At 46.1% G+C, this 13,708-nt stretch overlaps 1 protein-coding gene across 2 annotated transcripts in view; it reads left to right on the top strand.

Annotated features, from left to right (window-relative positions):
* Nucleotides 1–13,708, top strand: part of LOC140429149 (glycine receptor subunit alpha-3) — a 398,827-nt gene that overhangs the window by 312,231 nt on the left and 72,888 nt on the right. The gene's annotated exons all lie outside the window — the stretch shown is intronic.

The raw sequence follows: 13,708 nt of genomic DNA, 5'->3' as shown, positions 1-13,708 counted from the left end.
CTCTCATCCCATTGTAATAAGACCATAAGACATCGGAGCAGAATTAGGCCACTAGGCCCATCGAGTCTGCTCCGCCATTCAACCATTCAATCATGGCTGATATTTTTCTCATCGCCATTCTCCTGCCTTCCCCCCATAACCGCTGATCCTCTTATTAATCAAGAACCTACCTATCTCTGCCTTAAAGACACTCAGTGAATTGGCCTCCACAGCCTTCTGCGGCAAAGAGTTCCACAGATTCACCGCCCTCTGGCTGACAAAATTCCTCCTCGTCTCTGTTTTAAAGGATCGTCCCTTTGTTGATTCCCAAATTTCTTTCTCTGTCAGTCTGGCCTCAATAAAAGTTGAGACGGATTCGCACGTAAAAAGAAGTTATTTATTTAGCTTGCAAGCTTAATTCATCTTACAGAAACATAAGAGCCATCCAACCTCTTACACTCCAGAAAGCGACTGAACAAAGAGACAAAGGGATCTCTGCAAAATCAATTCAAATGGTATCAAGTTTCACATACTCGACGGACATTGGTCAGCCTATGTCCCTCCTGACCTGTTTGATCTATTCTGATTGGCTCACTTCCAATCCCTTTCTCTGGCCCCTATCAATGCAGCATCACTCTCATAGACACACCTCTTCCTGCTTTTTCCATGCGGTCTCAAATCCCTTTGTCCCTAACTGCCAGAATCAAAGTGGCTTATTTATACATTACATTAACTAGTATCTCTAAAGTAACTATTTTATATCACATTCGTCACCTTTAATCTGTGATGGTGTCCTCTGGTTCTAGTTTTTCCTACAAGTGGAAACATCCTCTCCACGTCCACTCTATCCAGGCCTCGTAGTATCCTGTAAGTTTCAATAAGATCACCCCCTCATCCGTTTAAACTCCAACGAGTACAAACCCAGAGTCCTCAAACGTTCCTCATATGACAAGCTCTTCATTCCAGGGATCATTCTTGTGAACTTCCTCTGGACCCTTTCCAAGGCCAGCACATCCTTCCTTAGATATGGGGCCCAAAACTGCTCACAATACTCCAAATGGGGTCTGGCCAGAGCCTTATACAGCCTCAGAAGTACATCCCTGGTCTTGTATTCTAGCCCTCTTGACATGAATGCTAACATTGCATTTGTCTTCTTAACTGCCGACTGAACCTGCACATTAACCTTAAGAGAATTGTGAACAAGGACTCCCAAGTCCCTTTGTGCTTCTGCTTTCCGAAGCACTTCCCCATTTAGAAAATAGTCTATGCCTAGATTCCTCCTTCCAAAGTGCATAACCTCACACTTTTCCACATTGTATTTCATTTGCCACTTCATTGCCCACTCTCCTAGCTTGTCCAAGTCCTTCTGCAGCCTCCTTGCTTCCTCAATGCTACCTGCCCCTCTACAGATCTTTGTATCATCTGCAAACTTAGCAACAGTGCTTTCAGTACCTTCTTCCAGACCATTAATGTGTACTGTAAAAAGTTGTGGTCCCAGCACAGACCCCTGAGGCACACCACTAGTCACCGGCTGCGATCCTGAAAAAGACCCCTTGATCCCCACTCTCTGCCTTCTGCCAGTCAGCCAATCCTCTATCCATGCCAGGATCTTACCCTTAACACCATAGGCTTTTAACTTATTTAACAATCTCCTATGCGGCACCTTGTCAAAGGCTTTCTGGAAATCGAAATAAATCAAGTCCACTGATTCTCCTTTGTCTAACTTGCTTGTTACCTCCTCAAAGAACTCTAACAGATTTATCAGACACGATCTCCCTTTGACAAAGCCGTGCTGACTCAGTCCTATTTTATCATGCACTTCCAAGTACTCGGCAATCTCATCTTTAATAACAGACTCTAAAATCTTACCAATGACCGAAGTCAGTCTAACCAGCCTATTATTTCCCGTCTTCTGCCTCCCTCCCTTCTTAAACAGTGGAGTTACATTACCCACCTACCAGTCCCCTGGGACCCTTCTTGCCTCCAGTGATTGCTGAAAGATCATCACTAATGCCTCCACAATTTCCTCAGCTATCTCTTTTAGGACCCTGGGGTGTAGTCCATCCGGTCCAGGTGAGTTATCCACCTTCAGACCTTTCAGTTTCCCCAGAATCTTCTCCTTAGTAATGGTCATTGCACTCATCTCTGCCCCCTGGTTCTCCTGGAGCTCTGGCTTCCCACTGGTGTCTTCCACCAGTAATCTCCTCTGTTTAAGCACAAAACACTAGTGCTTGATTTTAGCTTCTCACCCTCCACCTGTACTTTAAATTCCACCATATTATGATCACTCCTTCCGAGAGGATCCCTAACGATGAGATCATTAATTAATTGTGCCTCATTACACAGGACCAGATCTAGGACCGCTTGTTCCCTCATAGGTTTCTTTAGATACTCTTCTAGGAAACTATTGTGGATACATTCTGAAAACTTCTCCTCAAGGCTGCCTTGACCGACGTGGTTAAACCAATAGACATGTAGATTAAACTCCCTCATGATCACTGCTGTACCATTTCCACATGCATCAGTTATTTCTTTGTTTATTGCCTGCCCCACTATAATGTTACTATTTGGTGGCCTATAGACTACACCTATCAGTGACTTTTTCACCTTACTATTGCTGATTTCCACCCAAATGGATTCAAACTTATCCTCCATAGTACCGATGTCATCCCTCACTACTGCCCGGATATCATCCTTAAATAACAGAGCTACACCACCTCCCTTATCATCCACTCTGTCCTTCCGAATAGTTTGATATCTTGCATACTTAACTCCCAGTCATGACCATCCTTTAACCATGTTTCAATAATGGCCACTAAATCATAGTCATTCACGATGATTTCTGCCATCAACTCATTTACCTTATTCCGAATATTACGAGTATTCAGGTAAAGTGCCCTTATGTTGGCTTTTATACCTCTGTTTTGAATGTTAACACTTCTATCAGTAACCTCTCTTAAGTTATTTTTCCTTCTACCTTTTCTCCTAATTTTCCTTATCGTTGAACCCATATCTTCATGTAGTAACCTGCTGCGTCGCTTTCCATTTATGTTTCTACTTCCTGTTTTGTTCCTTTTAAATTACTGGGCCGATTCACTGAGCTCTCCTCAGTCACTGTACTCTGTACTGTGGCCCTTTTTGATTTTTGACTCTGGCTTCTCTTACACTTTCCCCCTTAGTGCCTTTTGTTTCTGTCCCCGTTTTACTTCCTTCCGACTTCCTTCATCGGTTCCCATCCCCCTGCCACCTTAGTTTAAACCCTCCCCAACAGTACTAGCAAACACCCCCTAGGACATCGGTTCCAGTCTTGCCCAGGTGCAGACCGTCCGGTCTGTATTGGTCCCACCTCCCCCAGAACCAGTTCCAATACCCCAGGAATTTGAGTCCCTCCCTCTTGCACCATCTCTCGAGCCACGCATTCATCCTAACTATCCTGACATTCCTACTCTGACTAGCTCATGGCACTGCTCGCAATCCTGAGATTACTACCTTTGAGGTCCTACTTTTTAGTTTAACCCTTAACTCCCTGAATTCAGCTTGTAGGATTTCATCCCGTTTTTTACTTATATCGTTGGTTCCTATAGGGGCTTTCCACAGTACCTTCATTGAAGCCTACTTGTGACAATAAGTGATTATTATTATATGTACCATGGCAGCAGGCTGTTCACCCTACCCCACACCTCAAAGAATGTCCTGCAGCCGCTCCGAAATACCCTTGACCCTTGCACCAGGGAGGTAACATACCATCCTGGAGTTTCGATTGCATCCGCAGAATCGCCTGTCTATTCCCCTTATGATTGAATCCCCTATCATTATAGCCCTACCATTCTTCTTCCTGCCCTCCTGCGCGGCAGAGCCAACCACAGTCCCATGAACCTGGCTGCTGCTGCCTTTGCCTGGTGAGCCACCTCCCTCAACATTATCCAAATCGGTATATCTGTTTTGCAGGGAGATGACCGCAGGGGACACCTGCACTGCCTTCCTACTCTTGTTCTGTCTTTTGGTCACCCATTTTCTATCTCCCTCAGTAATTTTCACCTGCGGTGTGACCAACTCAGCGAACATGCTATCAATGGTGTCCTCAGCATCGCGGATGCTCCAAAGTGAGTCCACCCGCAGCTCCAGAGCCGTCAAGCGGTCTAGCAGGACCTGCAGCTCGACACACTTCTTGCATGTGAAGGAGTCAGGGTCAGTGGACGTGTCTCTGAGCTTCCACATCGCACATGGAACGGGTCTGGGATCTCCTTCCATGTCTTAAACCTTAGGTTAACTTATACAACTACTATGCCAAAGAACAAAACATAGAAAAAGACCAAAAAACAGACAAATGAAAAGACAAACTATTTACCAGTCACTTACCAGGGATAAAAAGCACCTCCTCCCCACCCAGCTTCGAATTTCTAAACTCACTCTTCGCTGTGCCTCACTCCTGGCTGTGCCTTCTCTGGTACACTGGGAGAACTCACTGGGAGTAAGTTACAAGTTGCTCTTTTAAATTGGCCTGAGATGACTCGCCCCACCAGCTAAAGTTAGATCAAAGTAGCCTTTAGGTGACTGAGAGTTAACTGCCAATCAGTTATGTGAGTGGGTGGGGCAGCCCCTTATTAACCTTCACTGCACAATTTCTAGATTAAATTAAATTAAGTTCCTGAAATTGAAAAAGCCAAATGTTTCCGTGAGAATTTGTGTCAATTTCACACAACTCAATAAAGTTGCAAAAACTTTAGGATTGCGTTCAAGTCGCAGTTCAGGGCCTACAGTTCCCGATGAGCAACGAGGCCTTTTTGTGCTGGCCAGGGTGTGGCCATGCATGCTCAGTTGGTGTCTTTTCCCGACTTTAGATCAGGAAGTTGGATCTCTTGCACATGCACCAGCCGGGTGATTGCCTCATGTGCGCAAGTTGTTGAATTCACCATCATTAGACCTGGACTGGTCCTGTGCACGTGATCAGAAAGAAAAGAAGTGAAACAGCATCAAACTGAAGGTCTGGTGAGCTAAAGAGAACGTCATTCGAAGGAAGATGTCCCAGGAAGCAGGACAGAGGGAACGGGTCAGAGAGGAGATCCCAAATCAAGAAGAATGTCCCAAATCAGGGTGTGGGATAGAAAGAACTATTAGAAAAACGTCCCAGGCTGGGACAAAGACAGAGGTCAGAGAAAGATCCCATTGAGTCAAGATAAACAACAGGGCCAGAGAAAAACTTTCAGTTAAACAAAGAACTGTGTGGAGTAGAATTGAAGGAAAGTGGACTTGAGAGAAGCCCTGACGATCTGAGAGGGCTGGCGATAGCTGGTGATTCCTTGCTGCCAGCTGTAAGGGCAAACGGACCCTTTTGGAGCAGTGATGTTCTGCTTGGCACATTCGAAGATCTAAAACCGTGCTTCGAAGCCGAAGCTTGAGTATACTCAGAGAGGAGAGGAGTCTCAGAAGACAATCAAAACCCTTAAGATGGATTCATGTGGAAGCCATCCCAGTGGACGTTTGGAGAGAATTCCAAGATGGGTTTTTCAGATGTGGTGATTGGAAACCCTCGCGAGAAAGACAGATTTTCAGTGAGATAGAAACATAGAAAATAGAAGAAGGAGAGGCCATTCGGCCCTTCAAGCCTGCTCCACCATTCATTATGATCATGGCTGATCGTCAAGTTCAATGCCCTCATCCTGCCTCCCTTCCATAACCCATATCCCTTGATCTCTTTAGCTCCAAGAGTTATATCTAATTTCTTCTTGAAATTACGTTTTGACCTCAACAATTTTTTGTGGTAGCAAATTCCACAGATTCACCACTCTTTGGGTGAAGGAATTTCTTCTCACCTCAGTCTTAAAAGGTTTACTCCAAACTATGACCCTTAGTTCTTGACTCCACCACCATCAGGAGCATTCTTTCTGAATCTATCCTGTCTAATCCTGTTAGAATTTTGTAAGTTTCTATGAGATCCCCTCTCACTCTTCTAAACTTCAATGAATATAATCCTAACTGACTTAGTCACTCCTCATATGACAGTCCCATGATCCCAGGAATCAGCCTGGTAAACCTTTGCTGCACTCCCTCCATAGCAAGAACATCCTTCATCAGATAAGGACACCAAAACTGTACACAATACTCCAGGTGTGGCCTCACCAATGCCCTACACATTTGCAGTAAAACATCTCTATTCCTATACTCAAACCCTCTCACTATGAAGGCCAACATACCATTTGCCTTCTTTACTGCCTGCTGTATCTGCGTGCTTACTTTCAGCGACTGATGCATGAGGACACCAAGGTCTCGCTGAGTATCCACCTCTCTCAATTTACACCCATTCAAATAATAATCTGCCTTCCTACTTTTGCTACCGAAGCGGATAACCTCACATTTATCCACATTATACTGCATCTGCTATCCATATGCCCACTCACTCACACAGCCTATCCAAATCCCACTGAAGCATCCTCCTCACAGGCCACCCTCCCTCCCAACTTTGTATCATCAGCAGATTTGGGGATAATAGATTGAGTTCCCTTGTCCAAATCATTAATATATAATGTGAACAGTTGGGATCCTCGCACAGATCCCTGCGGTCCCCCCACTGGTCACTGTCCGCGAATCGTAAAAAGACCCATTCCAACTTTTTGCTTCCTGTCTGCGAACCAGTTTTTGATCCATCTTAAGACACTACCTCCAATCCCAGCCGCTTTAACTTTACATGTTAATCTGCTGTGCGAGACCTTGTCAAAAGTCTTCTGAAAGTCTAAATAAACCACATCCACTGGTTCTCCCTGGTCAACTCTACTAGTTACATCTTCAAAGAATTTGGTAGATTTGTCAAGCATGATTTTCCTTTCGTAAATCCATGCTGACTTTGGCTGATTACAAATGCTGTGCTATGAAATCATTGATAATGGACTGCAGCAACGTCCCTACTACCAATGGTAGGCTCACTGGTCTATGTTTTTCTCACTGATTTTCTCTCTACCTCCCTTTTTGAATAGCAGGGTTACATTCGCTACCCTCCAGTCCGAAGGAACGATTCCAGAGTCAGAAGAAATGTGGAAAATGACCATCATTGGATCTACTATTTCTAGAGGCACTTCTTTAAGTACTCTAGGATGAAGATTATCAGGCCTTGGAGATTTGTCCGCCTTCAATTCCATTAATTTCCCCAAAACCATTTCTTTACTAATATTAATTTCCTTCAACTCCTCACTAAAACTTGTGTTTCTCAGAACTTCCGCTACATTATTCATGTCTTCCTTTGTGAAGGCAGAAGCAAAGTATGAATTTAGTTCCTCAGCCATTTCTTTGTTCCCTGTTATGAATTCCCCTGTTTCTGACTGTAAGGGGCCTACAGTAGTTTTATCAATCTTTTTTTCTCTCCAGACCGATGGAAAATTTTGTGATCAGTTTTTATGTTCCTCACTAGTTTACTTTCAAATTGAATTTTCCCCTTCTTAATCATTCCCTTGGACTGCCTTTGCTGAATTTTAAACTGTTCCCAATCCTCAGGTTATGCTTTTTGTTGCTAATTTTTATGCCTCTTCTTTGAATCTAACACTATCTCTAATTTCCCTTGTAAGCCATGGTTTGGCCATAGTACCCTTTCTACTCTTGCGCAATACCCAGTCCAAGATGGCCTGCCCCCTTGTTAATTCCTCAACATACTGGTACATACAGAAATCCATTCTGTATACACTCCAGACGTTCCTCCTCTATTGTACTGTGACTAATTTGAGTCACCCAATCTGTATGCAGATTAAAGTCACCCATAATCACAGATGTTCCTTTATCACATGCGCATCTGATTTCTTTCTAATGCTATTCCCAACATGACCATGGTGGTCTGTATACCACTCCTGCAAATGATTTTTGCGCCTTCATGTTTCTTAACTCGACACAGACAGATTCCACCTCATCTGTACCATACCTTTCTTGAATATTGTATCAATATCATCTTTAATCTACAATGCAATTCCACTACCTTTTCCTTTCTGTCTGTCCTTCCTAAAAACTGAATAGCCCTCAAAGTTTAGTTCCCATCCTTGGTCACCATGGGATCATGTCTCTGCAATCCGTAATATCATACCCCTTTAGATCTATCTGCGTAACTAATTCATCCATTTTATTTAGATAGATTAGCTCAGTGTAACAAGCGTCTGGGTAGTTATGGAGAAATCCATAGAATCGGCTTTGGTGACATCTGTCATTTACTTTTGAGTGTGGTCTGTCTGACTACAGTTCACCTAATTCACATGCACCACATAGTTACCCCGAATATTAGAGTTTAAGGTAGATATGGTAAATAGATTTTTCTTTCTGAATTTGTATGTGTCTGTAAAGATATAACTGGGGTGAAGGAAGAATGAATATTTGAATCATTTTCTTGTATTTGTTATTGAGGTCTTTCTATCTGGTGTAATGAAGTTAATTTTTCATGTTTAATATATATTTTATTCTTTGTGAATATGTTCAGTAATATTCCTCCGCAGTTTCTAAAAATGAAAGTTGGGATCTATCATACCAACTTTCACTCTGGGACCTGACTTGTCCTGTAGTAATATCATCTGGGTTCATAACAGAAGTCCATTCAGTTACATAAGTAGATGAGAGCTTAGCAAAATTAAGGACAACCTCAATATTCTGTAAAGTAGACACTAGAACATAGAACATACAGTGCAGAAGGAGGCCATTCGGCCCATCTAGTCTGCACCGACCCATTTAAGCCCCCACCTCCGCCCTATCCCCATAACCCAATAACCCCTCCTACCCCTTTTGGTCACTAAGGGCAATTTATCATGGCCGATCCATCTAACTCGCACGTCTTTGGACTGTGGGAGGAAACCGGAGTACCCGGAGGAAACCCACGCAGACAAGGGGAGAACGTGCAGACTCCGCACAGACAGTGACCCAGCGGGGAATCGAACCTGGGACCCTGGCGCTGTGAAGCCACAGTGCTATCCACTTGTGCTACCTTGCTGCCCGAACAGTGGAATCCACTAACAGTGGATTCAGGCCAAAGTCCCCATTTCGAAGATTCTGTTTTATCAGGTTACCCTTTGGAATAACATCAGCACCAGATATCTTTCAAATAACAATGCCAAATCTTTCAGAGGGCTTACACAGGGTTGTTTGCCACATGAACGATGTGTTGATACATGAGTCCACTCAACCTGAACATGGCATGAGAGTGAGAGTAGTGTTGAGGAGGCTACAAGAGGCAGGTTTGACACTCAAAGTTAAGTTTGAATTTCCACAGCTAATAATCAGGTTTCTTGGTAGTAAGTGAATCTGGAAGAAAGGTTGTTCCACCAAAGGCCAAAGCCATAAAAGAATTTCCAGCCCCAAGGAACATCGTGGAGTTGCAAAGGTTCAGGGGAACAGCATGGCTGTGCCACCCTGGCACCTCTGAAGTGCCAGGATTGCAGTGCCAAGGTGCCAGAGGGAGAGCCAGTGGACCACCCTGCCCTATCCCTGACTACCCAGGGGTCTGGAAAACCCCCCAGGTGCCGTTACGCTGTGATGCACGATCAAGACTAAAGTTGGGTACAACTGTGGCTTTATTACAGTCAGATGCGTGGCCTCCTGCTGCAGCTGGCAAAATGGCAGGGCACAGGAGGTCATGCATATTTATACAGTTCTCCGTGGGCAGAGCCAGCCGGCAGGAGCTACCGGCGAACCTGTGATGCAGGTCCTACCTTACATCTCCTATTACAGTGGTTCACCACATTCACCCCCTGTTAAAAATGAGTCCGGCGGGGGTGTCGTGAAACTATATACAATTAGTGCAATTATGTACAGTGGTAGGGAAAACAAAGTCCATGTTGACGGTTCGGAGTCCGTCAAAGGTTCAGCACTGGTCCGGTGCTTTGGTGCTTCGTTGGGAGCGGCGTAACGGTGGCGTCAAAGTCGGTGCTGGCGGTGGTGGAGGTGGCACCGATGGCGGTGGTGGCGGTATTGATGCTGGTCAGTCATCGGGGAATTCCGGGAGCGTGCAGAAGTCCTCTTCGTCCTCTTGTGCGGAAAAGGGGGGGGGGGTGCTCTGGTGGGGTCAATATTGGCGGCGCGGTGGGAGGTGGGGTGGGCGGGGGCGCATTGGTGGGGGGGGGGGGGTGTTGGGGTGGAACTTGACGGTGCCAGGTCCCTGAGTGAGATAGTATCTTGGCGGCCGTCGGGGAACTCAACGTAGGCATATTGAAGGTTATCGTGACCTTTAGTAAGAGAGGGCGAGGGACCTTACACAGTGTAAATCAGCACACCGCTAAGCAGTTGGTTGCAAGGTGATGTGGTATGCTATTTGTATCTTCCCCAGCCCAGCGGACAATTTTAGGAATTCTCTCTTGAACTGGTCAGGCCTATCTATACTGACCTGCTCTTGTAACTTTTGTAAATAAGGCGCAGGTCAGTGCAAACTCCACGGCTCAGGATGGAGGATGCCTGCTGGTAGAAAATGCAAAGGGCTTCAGTAATTTCTCTTCCTTTATAACAGAGTGGCAGCCATCTGACTTTATTCCTTCCGTGCAATAACCTTGGACCATAGAATCAGGTGGAGGATGGCTGGAGGAACTCTGCTTTCAGCCATGGAGGAAATAAAGATGAAATGGGAAGAGGAACTGGGGAAGGTGCTTGAAGAGCGACTGTGGCATGAGGTGTCATGGAGGGTGAATGTCTTGACTTCTTCTGCATTAATTGAGAGAATGGACACTCCCTTTCCTGTTTCCAATTTAAAAGTCGGCTTTCGGTCACAAACCGTTATTTCAGCATTCCAAAAATGTCCTTTGGATGCTGCGACCTCAGCTAACAAAAGTGGTTGACACTCACTCGGATTTTCTAATGGTTTACAAGATGCTTTTGGGAGGAGTGATGCCTGTCATGATATTCAAACACACACATCATGATGGACACACTAACAGGCAAATCAGAGTACACAACACCACAACCAATCACAGACAAGAACACCAACCACATAAAAAGCACGAGCACGACACCTGGTGGTCAGTAGGTCTGGGGAGAAGGGAACAAGAAAGAGCTGTTAAAACATCACAAGCAGGGAACCCCCCACGTGCAGAGTGCAAAGACCAAACTGTAAATAGTAAGTTTAAATAAAGTAGCGTTGTACCATATGCAACCGTGTTGGCTCATCTGTGTGTCAGAACACCCAACACCACATGGTACAGGAGTGGATCGATACCTGCCTACCAACCTGCCATTCTGGACATGGACCACACCGGCAAACCGCAGCCGATGCAAGTCGCGGGGAACCTAGGTACCAACTGGAAGCTCTACAGGCAGCGATTTGACCTGTACATCCGTGCAACCGAAAAACAGAATGTCTCGGATGACACGAAGATTGCAATGCTCCTCTTCTACGCAGGTCCGCACGCCACCGACGTCTTCAACTCACTGGTGTTCGAAGAAGGCGAAAACCAAGCCAAATATGACACGGTCATCCTCAAACTGGACCAGCACTTTCAAGTTGAAATAAATGAAAGTTTTGAAAGATACCTCTTTCAGCAACGCCTGCAAGGTAAGGAGGAGCTTTTTCAACCCTTTTTGACGCACCTCCGGATTCTAGCGCAGTCCTGCGGTTACGGCACCACCACAGAGTCCATGATCAGGGACCAGATTGTTTTTGGCGTTGCCTCTAGTGGCCTACGCCAGCAGCTTCTTAAAATGAAAAGCCTCACCTTAGCGTCTGCTGTGGAAGCCTGTGTCCTCCACGAAAATGCTACCTGCCGTTTTGCCCGATTTCAGGCGTCTGAGTTGGCACGGAGGGGGTCCCCAGCCGTCGAATCGGCAAGCCAGGCCGCCCACGACGTCGAACGCATCCAGGCCGTCGATTACTTCCCGACCCACGGCCCGGACGACAGCGGCCGCTTCCCGCGCTTTTCGCGGTCTCCTGCGCAGGTGCGCGCCAAAAATAACGGCCACAATGAGGGACGCACTGCGCAGGCGCGCCCACCGCAAGATCGCACTGCGCATGCGCAGTGGCGCAACGAACGCCGTGACGTCATGACGTGCGGCAATTGTGGAGCTCTACATTTAAAAGGGCAATGTCCTGCAAAAAACCGACAGTGCCACAGATGTGGCACGATGGGCCACTACGCAGCCCACTGTCGTTCGGCTCAACCCATGGATCCGGCGCATCCTCGACAACCTCGCAGACGAGTCAGGACCGTCCAGCCCACGCATCAAGACTTCCAGTTAAGTGATGCAGATGACCAGGATGCCTTCCGAGTTTCCGTCATTGATGTCAACAAGGTCAATGCCATCAATCCAGCCGATGAGTGGTGTGCCACCCTGACGGTCAACCCGAACTCGTCGCAAGCCCATTAGACTGGACTTATAATACCGTTCATATGTTTAACAAGTTGCACAATTTTACATGATAACCTGTTGTTGTTTATCGTTCCAGATGTCGTCTGACTGGACAACTGTTCAAGTTTTTTTTTTTCTTCTTCTCTCGTTCGCATTTATGTTATGTTATGGTACAACTTGGTTCATGTGACGCACCCGACATCGCCCCATGTACATAGTTCCGTCATATGCACATGCTGCACACGACACACACACACTCTTAGATGCACTCACGACACGATCATATTTATTACCACGTAGGCACATATCTTTGTAAAAAGGGGGGATGTCATGATATTCAAACACACACATCATGATGGACACACTAACAGGCAAATCAGAGTACACAACACCACAACCAATCACAGACAAGAACACCAACCACATAAAAAGCACGAGCACGACACCTGGTGGTCAGTAGGTCTGGGGAGAAGGGAACAAGAAAGAGCTGTTAAAACATCACAAGCAGGGAACCCCCCACGTGCAGAGTGCAAAGACCAAACTGTAAATAGTAAGTTTAAATAAAGTAGCGTTGTACCATATGCAACCGTGTTGGCTCATCTGTGTGTCAGAACACCCAACACCACAATGCCGTTAAAATTCTGACCGGGAGCTGAAATCTTCCTGTTGTGCAGGCGGTTTGAAAATGCCTCCTCATATGGCAGGAGTGGCACTCTGTCTTAATGACTGGACAGGCATGAGGGCAATCTGATCATTTCCCACCATAACAGATGTGGAGATGCCGGCGTTGGACTGAGTGCGGCCTCAACCGGGACCTGGGATTCATGTCGCATTACATTCATCCCCCACCATCTGGCCTGCGAAATCCTACCAACTGTCCTGGCTTGATGCAATTCACACCTCTTTAACCTGGGGTTACCCCATCTCTGGATCTGTAAAGATTTAATCACCTGCTAATGGTCACATTCCAAGCATTGTTTGGCATCTTTGAATCTGTCTATATACGTGTTTCTGGAACATACCTCTTCATTCACCTGAGGAAGGAGCAGCGCTCCGAAAGCTAGTGACATCGAAACAAACCTGTTGGACTTTAACCTGGTGTTGTAAGACTTCTCACCATAACAGAAACATCACAGTGGCTACAACTGTACCAAATCTCTTCCTGCAGTTCTCATTGGCAGATGTTCTGCGTGCCCGGTCATCAGCGGGATGCTCCGTCCCGGCGTGCGACATTTCCGTTTCACCCCGCCGGCGGGATGCTCCACTACGCCGGCCGGTCAATGGGGTTTCCCATTGTGAGGCAGCCCCACGCCGTCGGGAAACCCCCGGGCTGTTGGCAAAGCGGAGAATCCCACCCCATATCTTTTGTGAGCTGGTAACCGATATCGATCATTTTGAAAAGATCAATATTTCCTGCAAACCTTTGGGTGGCTTTGCC

Source organism: Scyliorhinus torazame, chromosome 9 (assembly GCF_047496885.1).
Source record: "Scyliorhinus torazame isolate Kashiwa2021f chromosome 9, sScyTor2.1, whole genome shotgun sequence".
NCBI lineage: Eukaryota > Metazoa > Chordata > Chondrichthyes > Carcharhiniformes > Scyliorhinidae > Scyliorhinus > Scyliorhinus torazame.
The sequence above is the reverse complement of the archived record's forward strand: the minus strand, read 5'-3'. Positions and strand labels throughout refer to the sequence as shown.